The 23639-nt window shown below is 37.5% G+C and overlaps 1 protein-coding gene across 1 annotated transcript in view; it reads right to left on the bottom strand.

Annotated features, from left to right (window-relative positions):
• EYA2 (EYA transcriptional coactivator and phosphatase 2) overlaps window positions 1-23432 on the bottom strand; it is a 245582-nt gene extending 222150 nt beyond the window's left edge. Inside the window, 2 exon segments of the mRNA XM_077460602.1 lie at window positions 11092-11315; window positions 23351-23432. The gene's annotated coding sequence lies outside the window, so the exon portion shown is untranslated.
• Window positions 23433-23639: the final 207 nt, after the last annotated feature.

Genomic DNA, 23639 nt, shown 5'->3' on the forward strand with positions numbered 1-23639 from the left:
TCATCATTGGTGTTCCCAGGAGGAACAGTGCCCCATCACTGGTGTTCAAGGGAGGAATAGTGCCCCGTCATTGGTGTTCAAGGGAGGAATAGTGCCCCATCATTGGTGTTCTCCGGAGGAATAGTACCCCATCATTGGTGTTCAAGGGAGGAATAGTGCCCCATCATTGGTGTTCCCAGGAGGAATAGTGCTGCCTAATCATTGGTGTTCCCAGGAGGAATAGTGCCCCATCATTGGTGTTCCTGGGAGGAATAGTGCCCCATCATTGGTGTTCAAGGGAGGAATAGTGCCCCATCATTGGTGTTCCCAGGAGGAATAGTGCTGCCCCATCATTGGTGTTCTCCGGAGGAATAGTACCCCATCATTGGTGTTCCCGGGAGGAATAGTGCCCCATCATTGGTGTTCCCGGGAGGACTAGTGTCCCATCATTGGTGTTCCTGCGAGGAATAGTGCCCCATCATTGGTGTTCCCCGGAGGAATAGTACCCCATCATTGGTGTTCCCGGGAGGAATAGTGCCCCATCATTGGTGTTCCCGGGAGGAATAGTAGGAAATAGGAATTTTCATTATTACTTTAAATAAACCAAAAAATAGCATATTATGTTTTTTTTTCTAATGATTTTATCCGATTAATCAAAACAATAACCGGCCAACTAATCGATTATGAAAATAATTGTTAGTTGCAGCCCTAAACGTAATACTAGATTCATCGGTCACTGCCATTTTGTATTCATATGGGTCCTAATTTTCCAATTGCATTCAGCCTTTTCCTGCAGAGTGAGAGATTTCAATGAGAGGAATCGCCGCCGCCGACAAGCACTCGGCAGCAGCGGCAGCCGCAAGGCAATTTCAGAAAAATCTAAAGTGATTTCTGCATCGTTCCACAACGATTTTATTTTTATATATTTTTTTTTCCCTTATGGCGGCTGACACATGTCGGGAGGCTGCAAGCTACCCAACACCTCCAACAATCCCCCTTAAAATGCAAAACAGCAACTCTCTGATTAAATCCCGCTTCTTTAAATCCCTAATTAACGACACCCATGGATTTAAAGCCACATTAATCTCTCCGGCTTCCAACACCACATTAGGCTAAGCCTAAAGCCAATTAGAAAAGCACAAACAACATTTAGAAGGGAGAATAATTTTTTTTTTAAACAACATATGCCGTTCACCTTTTACTTCATGTTGAAAAGGAAAAAAACAACATCAACCACCCACAAGTTAGGAATTTTAAGTAAATGATCTTATATGTCACATATATCTCCTAAAACACCGACTGCAAATGTCAAATTAATATATAAATTTGAATTAAATTATTATTATTATTTTTTTTTTAATGAAACAGCCTGAAAATTAATGATATAACCAAGCTAATTGCACAATACAAAGAGTGAGAAATGTATCTCATTAATCCTCAGTAAACGCGTCAGCTTGTCGATCGGCCCGCAGTATGCTCAGGATTGTTTGGTTGCTGCGGGACATTGCACTTTCTACATTGCGCCTCTGATTTTTAGGACACTTTAATAGAGAACCCCACATCTGCAATATTAAAAAAAAAGGGGGGTGCAGAAGTTTGTAGGTTTGTTTAAAAAAAAAAAAAAAAAAAAGAGCTATGAAACCTAAACTCGCAGCAAAGGCCTTACTGGGCACCCAGAGATGCGAGACTTGGCTTTCCAGGCTTGCGGTCGGCGCCTCGTTTTTCAAACATTCGTTCCATAATCACACACCACTTTCTCTCAATCAGAAAGAAGCACGCATGCAAAATATGCCCACAACGCTGCCGGGTGCCACGAAAAAGAATGCCTACAGGAAGTGATCACGGCCAGAAAGAGGGGGGGGGGGGGGAATATTGCACTCAAGGAAAAACGGCTACAAAAATTCTATTTTTTTTTTTTTGCTTTTGCTGGTGAACCCATTTACAAAGATTGCTAAACTAAAAATGATTTGATTTCCTCAAGAAAGAAAAATATCTACTCAACAATGTACGTTTCCTAATGTGGCTACAAATAAAAGCTTTTGGGATTGTTGACAATGTATCCATGTAACATTTCGTCTCCAATGCAAAACTTTTGGGGATCTTTGATAATGGATCCATGTAACAACGAGAAACGTAGGGATGTTTTGGGGATCTTTTATAATGGATCCATGTAACAAAAAAAAAAACGTAGTGAAGTTTTGGGGATCTCTGATAATGGATCTATGTAACAAAAAAAACACGTATTGATGTTTTGGGGATCTCTGATAATGGATCTATGTAACAAAAAAACACATAGTGATGTTTTGGGGATCTCTGATAATGGATCTATGTAACAAAAAAACACATAATGATGTTTTGGGGATCTTTTATAATGGATCTATGTAACAAAAAAACACATAGTGATGTTTTGGGGATCTCTGATAATGGATCTATGTAACAAAAAAACACATAGTGATGTTTTGGGGATCTCTGATAATGGATCTATGTAACAAAAAAACACATAGTGATGTTTTGGGGATTTCTGATAATGGATCTATGTAACAAAAAAACACGTAATGATGTTTTGGGGATCTTTTATAATGGATCTATGTAACAAAAAAAAAACGTAGTGATGTTTTGGGGATCTTTGATAATGGATCCATGTAACAAAAAACACATAGAGATGTTTTGCAGATCTTTGATAATGGATCTATGTATCAAAGAGATGTGTAGTGATGTTTTGGGGATCTTTGATAATGGATCCATGTAACAAAAAAACACATAGTGATGTTTTGGGGATCTCTGATAATGGATCTATGTAACAAAAAAAACACATAGAGATGTTTTGGGATGTTTAATAATGGATCCATGTAACAAAAAACACATAGAGATGTTTTGGGGATCTTTGATAATGGATCTATGTAACAAAAAAAACACATAGAGATGTTTTGGGATCTTTAATAATGGATCCACGTAACAAAAACACATAGAGATGTTTTGGGGATCTTTGATAATGGATCTATGTATCAAACAGATGTGTAGTGATGTTTTGAGGCTCTTTGATAATGGATCCATGTAACAAAAAAAACGTAGTGATGTTTTGGGGATCTTTGATAATGGATTCATGTAATAAAGAGACATGTAGTGATGTTTTGTTTTGTTTTTTGATAATGGATCCATGTAACAAAGAGACATGTAGTGATGTTTTTGGGGTATCTTGGAGAATCTGTCTGTAACATTTAGTCTCCAATGCTAAGCTTTTTGGTCATGATCTGAAATTTTTGGGACTTTAAGAATGTGTATTTGTCTCAAATGCAAATCTTTTGGGATATTTGACAATGTATCTATGTAACCAAAGGGACATTTTAAAATGTATTTATGTAACCAAAGCCTTTGAATTGGTGACAAAATGTTATATAGATGCATTCTTACAGATTCCAAAGTTTTTGGGATCTTCAATGATGTGCCTATGTAACAAAAGGGACATGATGTGATGTTTTTGGGATCTTTTAGAATGTGTCTATGTAACAATTTGTCTCCAATGCAAAGCTTTTGGGATCTTTGACGATGGAGCGTGCAAAATCTGGTGCAGCTCTGCATAGAAAGCAATCAGCTTCCAGGTTTTCTTGTCAAAGCTCAACTGAACAATCTGAAGTTAGAAGCTGATTGGCTGGCCAGCTGCACCAGATTTTGCACTCTTCAGTTCTAGTAAATCAACCCCAATGTGTCTATGTAGCAAAGGGACACATAGAAATGTTTAGGTATCTTTGAGAATGCATCTATGTAACATTTCATCTCCAATGCAAAGCTTTGGAGATCTTTGTAAATGTACCTATGGACATTTACCAAAGCTGGTGCACACAGAATCTGATGCAGCTGTGGATAGTAACCAATCAGCTTCTAACTTCAGCTTGTTCAATTAAAGGTGTGCCAAGAAAACCTGGCAGCTGATTGGTTACTAAGCACAGCTGCACCAGATTCTGTATGCAAGTTTTAGTAAACCCCCCCCCCCCCCCACCCAGTCTTCAATCTAAAGATTTTGGGATCTTTAATAATGTAACGTAGGGAAATGTGGTGATGTTGAGGATCTATCTATGTAATATTTTATCCCCATGGCAAAGCTTGTGGGATCTGTATGAATGTGTAAGATTTTGTCTCCAACACAAAGCTTTTGGGATCTTTGAGAATGTGTCCAACATTTCATTTCCAATACAAGGCTTTTGGGATCTTTACTTATGTAACATAGGGACATGTAGGAATGTTTTATAAGATCTTTGAGGATATATCTATGTAATATTTCCTCTCCAATCCAAACCTTTTGGAATCTTAAACAATGTAACACAGGGACACGTAGGAATGTTTTCAGGATCTTTGAGTAATGTATTCATGTAATACTCTTCAAAGTTTTTAGATCTTTTAGGATGTGTCTATCTAATATTTCTTCTCCAATGCAAAGGGATCTTTCATAATGTAACATAGGGACATGTAGCAAAGGTTTTAAAGATCTTTGAGACTTTATCCGTGTCGTATTTCTGTATCTATGTCATATTTCTTCAACTATGCAAAGCTTTTGGGATCTTTAATTATGTAACACAGGGACATGTAGAAAGTTTTTAAAGATCTTTGAGAATACTTCTATGTAATATTTTGTCTCCAATCTAAAGCTTTTGGGATTTTTAATTATGTAACATAGGGACATGTAGGAATGTTTTAAAGATCTTTGGAGGTTGTATTCTATGTAATAATTCTTCTCCAATGCAAAGCTTTTCAGATCTTTGAGAATGTATCTATGTAATATTTCTGTATCTATGTAATATTTCTATCTCTATGTAATATTTCTTCAACAACGCAAAGCTCTTCAGATCTTAGTGGACGTATCTATGTAACATTAGATCTCCAACGAAAAGATTTTGTGATCTTTAATTATGTAACATAGGGACATGTAGTAATGTTTTAGAGATATTTGAGGTTGTAGCTATGTAATAATAATTCTCCAATACAAAGCTTTTCAGATCTTTGAGACTGTATCTATGTAACATTTCTGTATCTATATAATATTACTTCTTCAATGCAAAGCTTTTGAGATTTATGAGAATGTATCTATGTAATATTTCTGTATCTGTGTAATAATTCTTCTCCAATGCAAAGCTTTTCAGATCTTTGAGACTGTATCTATGTAATATTTCTATATCTATGTAATATTTCTTCTCCAATGCAAAGCTCTTTAGATCTTAAAGGACGTATCTATGTAACACTGGATCTCCAACGCAAAGCTTTTGGGATCTTTAATTATGTAACATAGGGTTACATAGTAGTAATGTTTTAGAGATCTTTGAGGTTGTATCTATGTAATAATAATTCTCCAATACAAAGCTTTTCAGATCTTTGACACTGTATCTATGTAATACCTCTGTATCTATGTAATAATTATTCTCCAATGCAAAGCTTTTCAGATCTTTGACACTGTATCTATGTAATATTTCTTCTCCAATGCTTTTGAGATTTATGAGAATGTATCTATGTAATATTTCTGTATGTATCTATGTAATACTTCTGTATCTATGTAATAATTCTTCTCCAATGCAAAGCTTTTCAGATCTCTGAGACTGTATCTATGTAATATTTCTTCAACAACGCAAAGCTCTTCAGATCTTAGAGGACGTATCTATGTAACATTAGATCTCCAACGCAAAGCTTTTGGGATCTTTAATTATGTAACATAGGGACATGTAGTGATGTTTTAGAGATCTTTGAGGTTGTATCTATATAATAATAATTCTCCAATACAAAGATTTTCAGATCTGTGAGAATGTATCTATGTAATATTTGTGTATCCATGTAATATTTCTGTATCTATGTAATATTTCTGTATCTATGTAATATTTCTTCAACAATGCAAAGCTCCTCAGATCTTAGAGGACGTATCTATGTAATATTAGATCTCCAACGCAAAGCTTTTGGGATCTTTAATTATGTAACATAGGGACATGTAGTAATATTTTAGAGATCTTTGAGGTTGTATCTATGCAATAGAAATTCTCAAATACAAAGATTTTTAGACATTTAAGACTGTATCTATGTAATATTTCTGTGTCCATGTAATATTTCTTTATCCATGTAATAATAATCCTTCAATACAAAGCTTTTCAGATCTGTGAGACTGTATCTATGTAATATTTTTTTATTTGCGCTAACATACAATTTTTCAGGACAAGCTTTCGGGGTAGGCCCCCCCCTTCTTCAAGGTCCTAGCAGTACCGATTCACAAACGTTTTCTTTAATAATGTGACATAGGGACATTTAGAAATGTTTTAAGGATCTGTGAGAATCTATCTACGTGATATTTGGTCTCCAAGCAAAGCTTTTAGGATCTTTAATAATGTAACAAAGGGACACGGAGTGGCGTTTTTTTTTTGGGGGGGGGGGGTGTCATCACTTTTTGGGACAAGGGGCAGAGGCACTGTCACCACCATGTTGCTGCAGTTATTTGTCACCTTACTAGATCTGATAAAAAAAAAAAAAAAAAAACACAGGGTGATGAATAAACTCCATTAAGCCAGCTAAGATCTATAAAGTGGGAGACCGTGTTGATGGTGTTGTTGAATTTGGTGGCTTCTACTGACTGCCTTCTATTAGCGTAGGACTGGGCAGCGGAGGGACCTGGGGAGAGACGCGATTGTCTAGGGGATTGTGCTCTGTCATCAGCACAGTGTTTGCTAAACCCACAGATCTTCACAGCACTGGCTCAACCGTGAAGGCGTTTGTTTAATAAATCCACCATTTTCCTCTTCCAACAAAGAGACCTTCTACTAAACAACCTCCACTTAAATATTATGATAACACAAGTGTGTACCTTCCCCAGTTCACCGCCGACTGCCTGCAAGAAGCTGCGTTCCGAGGACTTCACTGCCTCCTTTCCAAAAAAAAAAAAATTAAAAATTCTAATACATTTTTCCCGATGCAACACAACATCGTCAGGAGGCGTCCGGGAAAATAAAAATCCACTTCTTCTAAATAATGTAAAACTAACATCAGTGTGAATTATTTGTTTTTGGAAAGTTTTGAACATTTGCTGTTGCTAGCGCCACATTGGCGTTTGTCGATATCCCCCTTTTTTCTTTTTTTTGTTTGATTGTAAGCTCTTTGGGGCAGGTTTATCCTTCCTAGATGCTCAAGGTATACCTCTAGAAAGGCCTTTCTTTGTTCAGCTGTGCTTTATATTCAATAAAAAATATATAATTAAAAAAAAAAAAAGGTTGTGTCCACAAATGTTTTGCCTTTGAAGCAACTAAAAACAGCAAAAGAAATGTTTTTCAAAAAGAGATTTTACAACTAAATATTTTTTTTTTTTTTGACATTTGATTTTTTTTTTTTTTGCACTCATATTCACATAAAAACAGCCGGGATTGTATTAAGAACTATACCAGTTCCTGCAAGTTACTAACATAATTACTGTCATCTGAAACCATATGCTAAGCATGAATATTTTATAAGGCACTATTCATTAAGGTATCGCTAATGTGCAAAGTGCGTTTGAATTATTGCGATCACATGACACGCATGAAAAATTTGTGAATTTTTTTTTTTTTATTATGTCAGGAATTTGTATCTAAATATTGTGATGTCTGGATAATAAAACAAATGTAAAAAAAAAAAAAAAAAATCTACTAAAATTTTACACATTTCTACACAATGCTAGAAAATTCTTTTACACATGTTATTATTGGCATAGATGACATTTTTATTGCTTATTTTTCCTGGGGGAAAAAAATCACACTATTTAAGAATTTAGGATAAAAATAACAGGTATCTGTTTTTATTTTACATTTTTTTAAAATAATAATTTTACTGAAGATGTTTAGTAACATGGGGAATTATAAATTGTAGGGGGTCATATGCTTATTTGAAATTTTTTTTATTATTCTTATTATACACTTTTAATATACAAAATATAGTTTCGTTCTATATTAACATTAACTTAATTGCTAAAAAAAGAACTAAAAAATTAACTAAAAAACGAACTAAAAAAAAACATAAACAAAGATAAACAATTTAATAATATCTAGTATATATAAAAATAGAAAACATGTGTATATGTATATATATATATATTAAAAATAAAAATAGAAAGCATTATTTATATATATATATATATATATATATATATATATATATATATATATATAAATAATGCTTTTAATATATATATATATATATATATATATATATATATATACACACGTTTTCTATTTTTATATATACTAGATATTATTAAATTGTATATATATATATATATATAAATAATGCTTTCTATTTTTATTTTTAATATATGTATATGTATATGTATATATATTTTTTTTTTTCTATATTAAAAATTGTCTCAAAACTATGGCTGTAAAAGCACAGACATTTTCAGTTATTAACATAAAATTGCATTAACGAACCCAAACAAGCATAACTGTTTTTTTTTTTTAGTTGGATTTGCTTTGGCTGTTGAGTTGGACGTGTTGTATTTTTAAGCAATTTTGGAAGTTACAAGAAGCAGTTCTGTAATAATAGGTATTCTCTGGAGTAGCCTTGTGAGTTTTAACAAGCAAAAACCTATTCCGAAGGGGATATTGTAAAACTAATGGGCTTATTATGAAATAAAGCAGTTCAGATGGTGAAATAGCAATAACTTCCTTGTAAGATCGTAACGTCGAGTATAACCCTCCTGTAGGTTCCAACTGCCTACTGCAGACCACTAAATCATCAATCGGGGAAAAAAAAAGTCCCCCAGAGCAGCTGGAAAGTCATTTTTCATGTGCTGCCCACTTTTTCGACTTTTAACTTAAAAATGATTAAAAAGCTGTGTGGCGGATTAAAATGTAACTAGTAAGGCTGATCCAATCGTGCCTGACATGCATTAATGGTTATTGGGTTGTATATTTTAATTGGGGCTTAATGAATTGGTTATTGCACTTAACATAAAAATAAATAAATAAATAAATAAATAAACAAGACAAAAGAAAAAAAAAAAAAAGGATGTGAGCACTAATATGCTAAAATAGAGCTTACAGGTGGGGTTATGTTCAGGCAGACCACAAATGTGAAGGCACAACCAAAAAAAAAATGAGTAAAGACTTTATAATAGAAAGGCTTAGCTGAAATTTTGTAGATTATGTTTTATAGATTTATTTGATATTAAATAATTTTCTATAGCACTTATTCAATTTAAACTAATACAGTTCTCTAAATTAAATCATTTACTAAAATTTTTTTTTATATATACGAGGGTTCTTTAAATAGTTTCCGCATATATATATATATATATATATATATATATATATATATATATATATATATATATGGCTACTTTTGACAAAGAACATGTTGATTTTTAAAATGTTTCTAAATACATTTTGATAATTTTTATAACATTGTGTTTGATTTTGTTGTGGCACCTTAAAATATCCCAAACACCTAGTTATCGATCTATCTATCTATCTATCTATCTATCTATCTATCTATAAAATAGTTAGGCTGGCCATACATTATACAATTTTCTTGTACAATTTTCCTTTAGATTTACCAAAACCATATAATATAAGGTCAAACCTAAACACGTTCAATTTGTACGCAATCAGGCAGGCCCTTGCACTACACAGTTGAAGGTAAATTTAAAGGAAACTGAATAAAAAAAGTTTGTATAATGTATGGCCAGCCTTAGTCTTGTTGAAAAAAAAAGACACAAGTCCATCTAGTTAGAGAGATAGCTAGATAGATAGATAAAGTTATATATAATGGAGGTAAAAAAAAAGGGCAGAAACTTTTTGAAAAACTCATTTAATTTATATATATATATATATATATATATACACACACATGCATATTATATATATTATATATATATTATTATATATATATTATATATATATTATATATATATATATATATACACAATTTATTTTATTTTTATTTTATTTATTTTTACTATTTCTTTTTGCAATTTGCAGTATTTTATTTCATAAGCCAAAAATTGTAAAAACAAAAAAAAAAATTAATAAATAAATAAATATATATTATACTTGTTTCCTAAAACACAGTTATCTGCAGACATTGTCCCAGTGACAGCACAGTCTAATTAGGTCTGTAATGAGATTATTTTGAGTCAATGGCCTTGTGATATTTGTATTTGATTAACCTGTTAAATCTATGTTTTGGAGTGTTAATTGTGGGCCTTGGGGTTGAATATTTGGCTTAAAAGAGTTCGGTAAAAGTAAATAGTAAAATAAGAAAACAAAAAAAAAGAAGAAGAAAACTAAAAAGTAAAAATATCTTTTTCTTTTTTTGTTTGCTTTTTAAGAATGAGGATTCTTCTTCTTTTTTTTTTGTAGAAGAATGGGACTTCTTAATTTTATTAATTTATATAACTGGAGAGAGAAGAGACTGACAGTTATAAAAACAGAAAAAGCGATAGATAAATACAGAGATAGATAGATAGATAGATAGATAGATAGATAGATAGATAGATAGATAGATAGATAGATAGATAGATAAAGTTTTCTGAAAGAACTCCTCGCACACAACCACCAATTGTAATCCTTAATAAAAAAAAAAGTTTTGTCCTAATTTCATTGAAATTTAATTTGTTCAAATAGAGAAAGTGAACAGAAACAAAGATCAAAGATACATAGATATAGATAGAGATAGAGAGATAAATATAGATCGAGAGATATAGATAGAGTTTTCTGAAAGGAGTCCTCATATAGAACAGCCAGTTGTAATCCCTAATAAAAAATGTTTTGTCCTAAATGATATTAAATAAATGTTTTGTTTAAATAGAGAAAGTGAACAGCAACAAAGGTAGATAGATAGATATTTTTTAAAACAAGTATTGTGCAAAACCAACACTTGTAATCCTTAATATTTGTTTTTGTATTGTTTTTCCTGCACACATCCCTCTCATCCCTCTCATCCCTCTCATCCCTCTCGTTCTTCACAATTATATTTTCAAACTTGACTTTCTTCACACAAAAAAACCCCCTTTCATCCTGCATGTGGAACATGAGCTGAAGACATAACCAGCAGGACAAGGGAAAGGTTGACGGAGCACAAAAGAGAAAGGGATAAAAAGAAATATAATGGACTTACCCCTGTCTAGAAGAAGATTCTCAGGTCCTCCAGGCAATCTCTGTTCAGCAATGTTGAGTGAATGAAGCCGAAGCTCGAGAAGAATCGCCTACAAAGTTCAGGCAGAGCGAAGGCTCTACTTCCACACCAGGGGAAGGGATTTGGGGCTTTTAGTTCTTCCCAAGGCTGAGCTCAGAGGCAGAGTTCAGTTCTGAAGTTTTTTGCTCTTCATCGAGAGAGGAGAGCTAAGCAGAGAGAGAGGAAAAAAAAAAAAAGTAAAAATGTAAAAATAAAAACAAAATGTAAAAAAAAAAATAAAAAAACCAGAGCAGTGAGAGGCTTTGGTGGACACACTCCTGTCCAGGTGCTGTTGTGCTGACTGCCCTCTACGACTATAGGGAAGGGAGGGGATGGACAGGCTGCTTTGGAGAGAGGGGAGGGCGAGTGGGAGAGGAGTGCAGACAGAAGGAAGGGGTGGCTTCAGTAAAGCTTTTCAATCCTATACAAGACAGGTCTGCAAGCCCTTAGGAGGACAGGAGGAGATTATGCTGGGGCATAAAATTTGCAAAACATCATTCCTGTCTTCTTTTTCCAAAGCAGGTTGATGAATTTCTCTTTCCTAAACAAAAGGACTGGGTTACGAGCACCAACCAGTAACTGGAAACCTGTCTAACTTTGGCCATATTACTACTCAGTGATCCTGTGAACAGAATTTGAGCACTACAGAGATAATTAAGAGATTTTGGTTGAGCACCATAGGGATGATTAAGATATTTCGCTTGAGCTCCATAAAGATAATTAAGATATTTTGGTTGCACATCTTAGAGATAATTCAAATATTTTATTTGAGCACTATAGAGGTTATTATTAGTATTATACAGGATTTATATAACACCAACAGTTTGCGTAGCGCTTTACAACACGAGGGCAGACAGCACAGTTACAATACAATTCAATACATGAGGAATCAGATATAAGATAATATAGTTTGGTTGCACACCTTAGAGATAATTCAAATATTTTATTTAAGCACTATATAGAGATGAGATATTTTGGTTTCACACCTTAGATATAATTAAAATATTTTATTTGCACACTATATTAAGATATTTTGGTTGATTTTCATACAGATAATTCCAATATTTTTGTTGATTTCCATAGAGATAATTCCAACATTTTGGTTTATTTCCATAGAGATAATTCCAATATTTTTGTTGATTTCCATAGAGATAATTCCAATATTTTGGTTGGATTTCCATAGAGATAATTCCAACATTTTGGTTTATTTCCATAGAGATAATTCCAATATTTTTGTTGATTTCCATACAGATAATTCCAACATTTTGGTTTATTTCCATAGAGATAATTCCAATATTTTTGTTGATTTCCATAGAGATAATTCCAATATTTTGGTTGGATTTCCATAGAGATAATTCCAACATTTTGGTTGATTTCCATAGAGATAATTCCAACATTTTGGTTGATTTCCATAGAGATAATTCCAACATTTTGGTTGGATTTCCATAGAGGTAATTCCAACATTTTGGTTGATTTCCATAGAGATAATTCCAATATTTTGGTTGATTTCCATAGAGATAATTCCAATATTTTGGTTGATTTCCATAGAGATAATTCCAATATTTTGGTTGATTTCCATAGAGATAATTTAAGATGTTTTTGGGAGACAACACTCACTGATTTGTGAATTGCAAATATTTAGTGGAAAATAAGACAATGTTTCTTTTTTGTTGACTTAAAAAACATGAAACATTGTAAAAATTGTATTGGTTACAATTTTTTTTTTAAATGGCAGAGGCCTCATGTGAATGGCGATACAGATGGAGAAATACTTTAATAAAAAAGGAGTTGAGAATCTCAAATTAAATTGTGTGAATATTTTGGTTGAACTTGGTAGAGATAATTCTGATATTTTGGTTGACCTTGACATAAGTAATTATGTTCCTTTGGGAGCGCATCATGAACAACGATCATAATGTGGGCTGCAAATATTTGGTGGAAAATAGGACAATGTTTCCATTTGTTTGCTTAAAAAACATGAAATGTTACATTTTATCAGTTACATTTTCTTAAGGTGGAAAAAAATGGCAGTGGCCTTGTGAATCGCGATACAGATGGAGACATACTTTAATAAAAGGAGTTGAGAATCTCAAATTAAATTGTATGAATATTTTGGTTGAACTGGGTAGAGATAATTCTGATATTTTGGTTGGGCTCCATAGAGATAATTCCAAAATTTTGGTTGAGCTTGATAGGAACAATTATGTTCCTTTGGGAGCACACCATGAACAATGACCATAATGTGGGCTGCAAATATTTGGTGGAAAATAGGACAATGTTTCCATTTGTTGGCTTAAAAAACATGAAACGTTACATTTTATCGTACATTTTTTTAAGGTGGAAAAAATGGCAGTGGCCTTGTGCATGGTGATACACATCGAGAAATATTTTAATAAAAGGAGTTGAGAATCTCAAATTAAATTGTATGAATATTTTGGTTGAACTGGATGGAATAATTCTGATATTTTGGTTGGGCTCCATATAGTTCCAAAATTTTGGTTGACCTTGACAGAAATAATTAGGATTCTTTGGGAGCACATCATGAACAATGACCATAATGTGGGCTGCAAATATTTGGTGGAAAATAGGACAATTTTTCCATTTGTTGCCTTAAAAAACATGAAACATTAAATTTTATCGGTTACATTTTTTTAAGGTGTCAAAAAATGGCAGTGGCCTTGTGAATGGCGATACAGATGGAGAAATACTTTAATAAAAAGGAGTTGAGAATCTCAAATTAAATTGTATGAATATTTTGGCTGAACTGGGTAGAGATAATTCTGATATTTTGGTTGGGCTCCATAGAGATAATTCAAAAATTTTGGTTGAGCTTGATAGGAACAATTATGTTCCTTTGGGAGCACACCATGAACAATGACCATAATGTGGGCTGCAAATATTTGGTGGAAAATAGGACAATGTTTCCATTTGTTGGCTTAAAAACATGAAACGTTACATTTTATTAGTTACATTTTCTTAAGGTGTCAAAAATGGCAGTGGCCTTGTGAATGGCGATACAGATGGAGAAATACTTTAATAAAAAGGAGTTGAGAATCTCAAATTAAATTGTATGAATATTTTGGCTGAACTGGGTAGAGATAATTCTGATATTTTGGTTGGGCTCCATAGAGATAATTTCTGAAAATTTTGGTTGAGCTTGATAGGAACAATTATGTTCCTTTGGGAGCACACCATGAACAATGACCATAATGTGGGCAGCAAATATTTGGTGGAAAATATGACAATGTTTCCATTTGTTGGATTAAAAAACATAAAACGTTACATTTTATCAGTTACCTTTTCATAAGGTGTAAAAAAATGGCCGTGGCCTTGTGAATGGCTATACAGATGGAGAAATACTTTAATAAAAGGAGTTAAGAACTCAAATTAAATTTTATGAATGTTTTGGTTGAACTGGGTAGCGATAGTTCTGATATTTTGGTTGGGTTCCATAGAGATAGTTCCAAAATTTCGGTTGAGCTTGATAGAAATAATTAGGATACTTTGGGAGCACATCATGAACAATAAACCATAATGTGGGTTGAAAATATTTGGTGGAAAACAGGACAATGTTTCCATTTGTTGGCTTAAAAAAACATGAAATGTTAAATTTTATTGGTTACATTTTTTTTTTTACGTGGAAAATTGGCAGTGGTCTTGTGAATGGTGATACACATGGAGAAATACTTTAATAAAGAAGTTGAGAATCTTGAATAGATCTGCTCTCTAGATCCCTTGCCAGTTGCCACCTCCTTCCACGCTCACCTCCAGGACTTCTCCCTGAGCCTCCCCCATCCTTTGAAATTCCCTACCCCAATCTGTACGACTTTCTCCAATTCTATCCACTTTTAGGCGATACCTGAAAACTTTTCTCTTCAGAGAAGCCTATCTTACCCTCACCTAACAACTGTACTTTAATTTCTTCATCAGCTCATCCCCCACAGTTATTACCTTTTGTATCACTTGACCCTCCCCTTTGGATTGTAAGCTGTAATGAGCAAGGCCCTCTGATTCCTCCTGTATGCCCTTGTTGTAAAGTGCTGGGCAAACTGTTAGCGCTATATAAATCCTGTACAGTAATCATACATAAATCCTATATAATTATAATAATATATAAATCCTGTATAATAATAAATAATAACCCATCTATTAGATTGTAAGTTCCAATTGGCAGGGCCATTCCTCTTGTATTGTATTGTAACTCTACTGTTTGCCCTTGCGCAAACTGTTGGCGCTACATAAATTCTGTATAATAATAATTTATGTGCATGGCGATACAGATGTAGAAATACTTTAATAAAAGAGTTGAGAATCTCGGCTTAAATTATATGAATATTGTGGTCAAGCTTGATAGAGATAATTAAGAGATTTTGGGAGCACACCATGAACAATGACCATAAAGTGGGCTGCAAATATTTGGTAGAAATTATGACAATGTTTATTTTTTGTTGACTTAAAATACATGAAATATTATTATATTTTATTGGTTACATTTTTTTTTACGTGGAAAAATGTCAGAGGCCTTATGTGCATGGAGATACATATGTAAAAAAACGCTTTAATTAAAGAGGTGAGAATCTCAACTTAAATTATATGAATATTTTGGTTTAGCATGACAGAGATAATTAAAGCGTAGTTCTGCCTACAAAAAAAAAAAATTAAAAGTCAGCATCTACAAATACTACAGCCGCTGACTTTTAAAATAAGGAAACGTACCTGTCCAGGGTGCCCGAGATGACGGCACCTGAAACCGACCTGTCCCTCGGCTCCAGGTGCAGGCGCCGGCATCTTCGGTAAGGGAAACGGGAAGTGAAGCCTTTGCGACTTCACAGCCTGTTTCCTACTGCGCATTCGCGGGTTGCGCTGCACATTCTGGGGGAGGTTCCTGCTGTCTTCTGGGACCTGCGTGTCTCCCAGAAGACAGAGGAGGGGTTGGACATGGCGTAGTTTTGCCGCAGATTTTGCCTCTCCTTACGCCGGAAGTGGGAGCAAATGCCTAGATTAGACAGGTATCTCCTTCCCCTTGAAAGGTGCCAAATAGTTACATAGTTACATAGTTAGTAAGGTTGAATAAAGACACCAGTCCATCCAGTTCAACCTGAGTGAGTGTCTACAATTGTCCCTATCCCTGTACATTGCACACTTACATCAGTCCCTACCCTCAAGGAGCCCACAATCCAAGATCCCCATTCATATACTAGGACCAATTTGGGACAGAAGCCAATTAACCTACCTGCATGTCTTTGGAGTGTGGGAGGAAACCGGAGTACCCAGAGGTTTTCCCTGCTTGTCCCCCCTTTTCTCCTGTCAGGGACAAGAGACGGCGGCTCTCACTAGGTTCCCCACCCAGCTTCCTGCCCGCTCCGTTCCTTCCCTATTGGCCATAACTGAGGGCCAATCAAAGGTGACTAGGAGAGGAGAGCATCATGGAACATGTAGTCCCAAAGATTAGCGGGCCCATTTTTTTCACAGGGAAGAGGCTACAGCTCGATCAAGAGAGAGATTGAGTGACTGCAGCCTGGAAAAAAAGCTTGAGGAGAAAGCGCTGCAGGACAAAGAATGAGGAGTGTGCTGGGCGGAAGCCAGAGAGAAAGAGCCATGCTGCCCAGTACCACCAGAGAGAGAGCCACGCTGCCCAGCACCACCAGAGAGATAGCCACGCTGCCCAGCACCACCAGAGAGAGAGCCACGCTGCCCAGCACCACCAGAGAGAGAGAGCCACGCTGCCCAGCACCACCAGAGAGAGAGCCACGCTGCCCAGCACCACCAGAGAGAGAGCCACACTGCCCAGCACCAACAGAGAGAGAGCCACACTGCCCAGCACCAACAGAGAGAGAGCCACGCTGCCCAGCGCCACCAGAGAGAGAGAGCCACGCTGCCCAGCGCCACCAGAGAGAGAGCCACACTGCCAGCACCACCAGAGAGAGAGAGCCACGCTGCCCAGCACCACCAGAGAGAGAGCCACAGTGCCCAGCACCACCAGAGAGAGAGCCACACTGCCCAGCACCAACAGAGAGAGAGACACACTGCCCAGTGCCACCAGAGAGAGAGAGCCACGCTGCCCAGCGCCACCAGAGAGAGAGCCACACTGCCAGCACCACCAGAGAGAGAGAGCCACGCTGCCCAGCACCACCAGAGAGAGAGCCACAGTGCCCAGCACCACCAAAGAGAGAGCCACGTGGCCCAGCGCCACCAGAGAGAGAGACACGCTGCCCAGCACCACCAGAGAAAAAAGAAACACTGCCCAGTGCCACCAGAGAGAGACACACTACCCAGCACCACTAGAGAGAGAAAAACTGGGCCGCTACCAGGGTATAGGCATGCTACACTACTGACCAGAGTTGTCCCAGGGGAATCCAGAGTGAGCGATCTTCCAGCCGGAGGGATCACTGCTGTAGTTTCGCTGGGTCTGGTACCATATCGGCCATTATCCATTACTTATCCTAGGGACTGTACTACGTGTGCAGTCTCTGACCATGATAATGTGATCATGACATTGTGGAAAAGAGGCGGTGCATGGGGGACCCTAAAATGATGCCCCCCCTTGAAAAAAGTTCTGCGGAGGCCCATGCCCACAACGGTAAAATCAGTCTGTATATGCAGTAAAGCATGCGTGTTATACTGTTGAACCTAAGGGGTTACTCCTCTGCATTGTGTACAGAGGCTGTTTGATCCTGTATGCACAGATCCTCTTCTTCTTTCACCATTTGCAAAACATCACCTGATATTTACAGAGTCAGGGGATGGGCTGCACATGCTCAGTTTGGTGTGGATTGCTAGAGAGTTTTACTTGTTCTTGGGAGAGTGCATGTGATCAGCACTGTCCAGACAGAGGGTCGGGGGAGAATGAAAACTCCTCCTACAAGCTTCACTGGGAACTGATACAAGTTACAAGGCTGTTATATACTGCTGATGTGAAAAGGTATTTATCCATTTAGATTTATTAAAATAATTGCATTTCAATGATGTGTGTACTGTGGGAGACCCAATATAGTAGGGTTTAGTAACACTTTAATTCGCTTAAAGCGGACTTCCACCCACATTTTTCCACTCCTCACCATGCAGCACTAATGTGCATCCTTAACCACTTGCCGACTGGCTCACGCTGATATACGTTGGCAGAATGGCTCTCCTGCGCAAACTGATGTACCTGCACATCAGTCTGTAAATGCAGGATAGCTGGCGTGCTCACGCACACGCCGTGGGAGCTTGCCGAATTCCGCCAATGGCTCGCGATTGCGGCAAGGAGAGGCAGATTTCGGTTTCAGTAAGCCCACCCCCTCCCCCTACAGTTAGGACATGCTGAGGGAACACTCTTAACCCCTTGATCGCCCCCTAGTGTTAACCCCTTCCCTACGAGTGTAATTTTTACTGCGATCAGTGCATTTTTTATGTCAATGTCACTGGTCCCCAAAAAAAGTGTAATTTAGGGTCGGATTTGTCCGCCACAATTCCGCAGTCCCACTAAAAATCACAGATTGCTGCCAGTAAAAAACAATAAAAAAAAATTGAAAAGTCCCTAAATCAATCCCGTAGTTAGTAGACGCGATTACTTTTGCGCAAACCAATCACTATACACCTATTACGATTTTTTTTAACCAAAAATATGTAGAAAAATATATATCGGCCTAAACTGATGAATACATTTTTTTTTATACATTTTTTTGGGATATGTATTAAAGCAGAAAATGATTTTTTTTTTTTAATTGTCGCTCTTTTTTTGGTTTATAACGCAAAAAATAAAAACCTCAGAGGTGATCAAATACCACCAAAAGAAAGTAATATTTGTGGGGGAAAAAAGGATGTCAATTTTGTTTGTGTACAGTGTCGCACGACCGCGCAATTGTCAGTTAAAGTGACGCAGTGCCGTATCGCAAAACATACTCTGGTCATTATGAGGGTAAAACCTTCTGGGGCTGAAGTGGTTAAAATGAAGAGATCTTGGTCAGCTTGGCATGGCAGGGCTCCAGTAGCATTTAACATTGGTGTCTATGGAAAATCCTGGTCAGCTTGGCATGGCAGGGCTCCGGTAACATTTAACATTGGCGTCTATGGAAAATCCTGGTCAGCTTGGCATGGCAGGGCTCCGGTAACATTTAACATTGGCGTCTATGGAAAATCCTGGTCAGCTTGGCATGGCAGGGCTCCGGTAACATTTAACATTGGCATCTATGGAAAATCCTGGTCAGCTTGGCATGGCAGGGTTCCGGTAACATTTAACATTGGCGTCTATGGAAAATTGTGGTCAGCTTGGCATGGCAGGGCTCCGGTAACATTTAACATTGGCGTCTAAGGAAAATCCTGGTCAGCTTGGCATGGCAGGGCTCCGGTAACATTTAACATTGGTGTCTATGGAAAATCGTGGTCAGCTTGGCACGGCTGAGCCATGTCAAGATGACCAAGATTGCACCGCGCTGCACATGCGCAAAAATCGGTAGGTGCATGCTGGGGTAGCCAGCGTGCACAGAATCTAGGAAGAAGGACACCGTGGCTTCAGATGCCAACACTGGAGATAGCCGCGCTGTGCGGGAAACTTCACAAAGTAAGAAAACGATGCTGCACAGATTGAAAACTGGGCATAGTTTACAGCATGAAAAGAAAATGTATCATTTATTTCATAACGTGCTCAAATGTACAGGTAGTATTTAAAAATAAATACAAATGAATATGAAAAAATATATATAATGTGTGATCAAATAATGTTCAAATGTTGATATAAATTTTCAATAAAGTCCAAAAAACAACCACCACCGGTGATTCTTCAATCAAGTGCACGGTGATGAAATAAATTCAGTGACAGGAATGGAAGGTGCCGTCTCCCAGTTTAGGCAAACATCCTCCTCACCAGATTCCTCAGACACCCATAACAGGTGTCAGATAAGCAGAAAGATGTATCCATCCATAGAGATGCCTCTCCCCAGCGATGTAAAGATGTGGCCACTGATGCAGACACCTCTCACTAGCGATGCAGCCAGACGGGATTTATAAGTAAAGGAGAAAAGAACTCCTCATAGCTTAACTTGTAGCCATTTATTCATAAAACTTTGTTCCCAATAAAAAACACATAAAATGGAGCCTGGTCACCTAACTGCATTCCACATGCGCTCCAGCACAATCGCAAACAGTGATGTAACATGTATTGCGTAACCCAATGCGTTTCGTCAGCATGTCTGACGTCATCAGGGGTCATTACATGTATCCATCCATAGAGATGCCTCTCACCAGTGATGTAAAGATGTGGCCACTGATGCAGACACCTCTCACTAGCAATGCAGCCAGACGGGATTTATAAGTAATGGAGAAAAGAACTCCTCATAACATAACTTGTAGCCATTTATTCATAAAACTTTGTTCCAATAAAAAACACATGAAATGGAGCGGGTACGCCTAGCTGCATTCCACCTGCACTCCAGCCAGCACAATGGCAAAAGTAACATATCACGTATTGTGTAACCCAACGCGTTTCATCAGCATGTCTGATGTCATCAGGGGTCATTACATGTATACATCCATAGAGATGCCTCTCACCAGGGATGTAGAGATGTGACCACTGATGCAGACACCTCTCATTAGCGATGTAGCCAGACGGGATTTATAAGTAAAGGAGAAAAGAACTCCTCATAGCTTAACTTGTAGCCATTTATTCATAAAACTTTGTTCCCAATAAAAAACACATGAAATGGAGCCGGGGCGCCTAGCTGCGTTCCACCTGCACAATGGCAGAAGTGATGTATCACGTATTGCGTAACCCAACGTGTTTCGTCAGCACGTTTAACGTCATCAGGGGTCATTACAGCATACCTTTGTTACATTTCACGAGGCATGAGTTTTCTAGGGGCATTTTTTTATCTTAAAAGTCATATTTCAGTTGGAACTCCACTTTAATAATATTCACTCCAATTATCCTAATGATCAGGGCCCTTTGATTCCTCGTGTATTGAATTGCATTGTAACTGTACTGTCTTGCCCTCATGTTGTAAAGCGCTGCGCAAACGGTGGGCACTATATAAATAATAATAATAATCATGTGAAAAGCACTTTCATTTGCACTAGATTGAGTTTTCAATGTGGGTTTTTTTTTTTTACACAATTGGAAAAGTGAATATGTACACCATTTATTGAGTGGAGATTCTCAACCTTTTAAGGAAATCATCCTCATAGTAAACTCCTGAATTTATCACATGACAAAAAAACAAAAAAACATTATCCATATCCACCAAACATGGGAAGGCTGACAGAGATGAAGTGCCGGTTCACACCGGGGGGGGGGGGGGACCTGTCAGGCAGCTTAGCTGCCTGACAAGTCGCGCTCCATGCATTGCAATGGAACCATTCTAACAGGAGCGACTCCAGTAGCTTCGAACTAATGCCGTGTACACACGATCGGAATTCTTGCCGGAAAAAGCTCTGATGGTTTTCCTGACGGAATTCCGATGGAATTCGGCTCAAGCTGTCTTGCCTACACACGGTCACACCAAATTCCGATCGTTTATAACGCGGTGACGTACAACACGTACGGCGCGACTAGAAAAAAGGAAGTTCAATAGCCAGTAGCCAATAGCTTCCGTCTCGTAGTTGAATCTGAGCATGCGTGATTTTTTGGCGTGTCGGAATTGCGTACACACAGATCGGAATTACCGATAGAAAGTTTTTCCGTCGGGAAAAATTTGGAACACGCTATCAATTTTTGGCTGGCAGGAAATTCAGACAGCTAAATTCCGATGGAGCGTACACACGGTCGCATTTTTCCGATGAAAAGCTCTCATCTGTCTTTTTCTGGCCGGAATTCCGATCGTGTGTACGCGGCATTAGAAATAGGTTCCTGTACTACTCTGGGGCGACTTCGGAGTGGGTTTGCATTGACTTCATAGTTTCATAGTTAGTAAGGTTGAATAAAGACACCAGTCCATCCAGTTCAACCTGAGTGAGTGTCTACAATTGTCCCTATCCCTGTACATTGCACACTCACATCAGTCCCTACCCTCAAAGAGCCCACAATCCAAGGTCCCCATTCATATACTAGGGCCAATTTTTTGGACAGAAGCCAATTAACCGGTTCCCGACTAGCGCACGCCGATGTACGTCGGCAGAATGGCACAGGCAGGCATATTGGCGTACAGGTACGTCCAATCTCTAATGCCGCCCTGCCATTGCGAGTGCGCCGCCGGTGGCGCGCTCGCGTGCTGGTCGGGACCCCTGTGAGTCCGGTCGTGGGTCCCGCAGACTCGATCGCCGCGGGCATACCCGCGATGGTCTCCCAGTCCCATCTCCCAGTTCTGCCTAGCAACTAGTGACGCTGATCTCTGCTCCATGTGATTGGAGCAGAGATCAGTGTTCACTAAATGAAAGCCCAGCCCCCAACAGTTAGTAACACACCCCTAGGAACACTTAACCCCTACACTGCCACCCACTGGTTAACCCCTTCACTGCCAGTGTCATTTACACAGGAATCAGTGCATTTATATAGCAGTGATTGCTGTATAAATGACAATGGTCCCAAAAATGTGTCAAAAATGTCCGACGTGTCCGCCATAATGTCGCAGTCACAATAAAAAAAATCGCTGATCATCGCCATTACTAGTGAAAAAAAATTATTCATAAAAATGCCATAAAACTATCCTCTATTTTGTAAACGCTATAACTTTTGCGCAAACCAATCAATAATCGCTTATTGCGTTTTTTTTTTACCAAAAATATGTAGAAGAATACGTATCGGCCTAAACTGAGGAAAAAAAAATATATATATATTTTTGGGGGGTATTTATTATAACAAAAAATAATGCGTTTTTTTCAAAATTGTCGCTCTATTTTTGTTTATAGCGCAAAAAATAAAAACCGCAGGGGTGATCAAATACCACCAAAAGAAAGCTCTATTTGTGGGGGAAAAAAAGGACGTCAAATTTGTTTGGGAGCCACATTGCATGACCGCGCAATTGTCAGTTAAAGCAAAGCAGTGCCGAATCGCAAAAAGTGGTCTGGTCTTTGACCAGCAAAATGGTCCGGGGCTGAAGTGGTTAACCTACCTGCATGTCTTTGGATTCTATACAGAAGTCGTTTTTGCAAGCCGCACTGTACGGGGGCGGCTTCAGAGTCGGACGACTTTGAAGACGCACCTGAATGAACCGGCACTTAAGGGAGTAAAGAATGTCCACGGATGTTGGGCCCTTACCCAACGCTTGCATCCATTTTATAACCAACTCACCTGATCTCCCCGTGAAGTCCACTGGGCTCCATACCAAGTGACACCGCACTGAAAACTTCCTGAGGCCACCTTGTTAGGAGACATTAAAAAATGTACTTTTGGCCTTCAACGAGTACTGTAAAAAAAAAAAAAAAAAAGGTAAGTTCATAAAAAGTTGCCACAAAAGGTGTATTTTTTATTTATTTTTATTTTTTACAGCACGTGTTGAATTTCATTTCAGTTTTTCATGGAGAGATGTCATGTGACTCCCACCCCATGAGCAACAGTATAAGGTTTCCATTCTGTGCTG

The sequence above is a fragment of the Lithobates pipiens genome, unplaced genomic scaffold (genome assembly GCF_037356315.1).
Source record: "Lithobates pipiens isolate NorthernLeopardFrog02 unplaced genomic scaffold, aLitPip1_a1.2 Scaffold_28, whole genome shotgun sequence".
Lineage (NCBI taxonomy): Eukaryota > Metazoa > Chordata > Amphibia > Anura > Ranidae > Lithobates > Lithobates pipiens.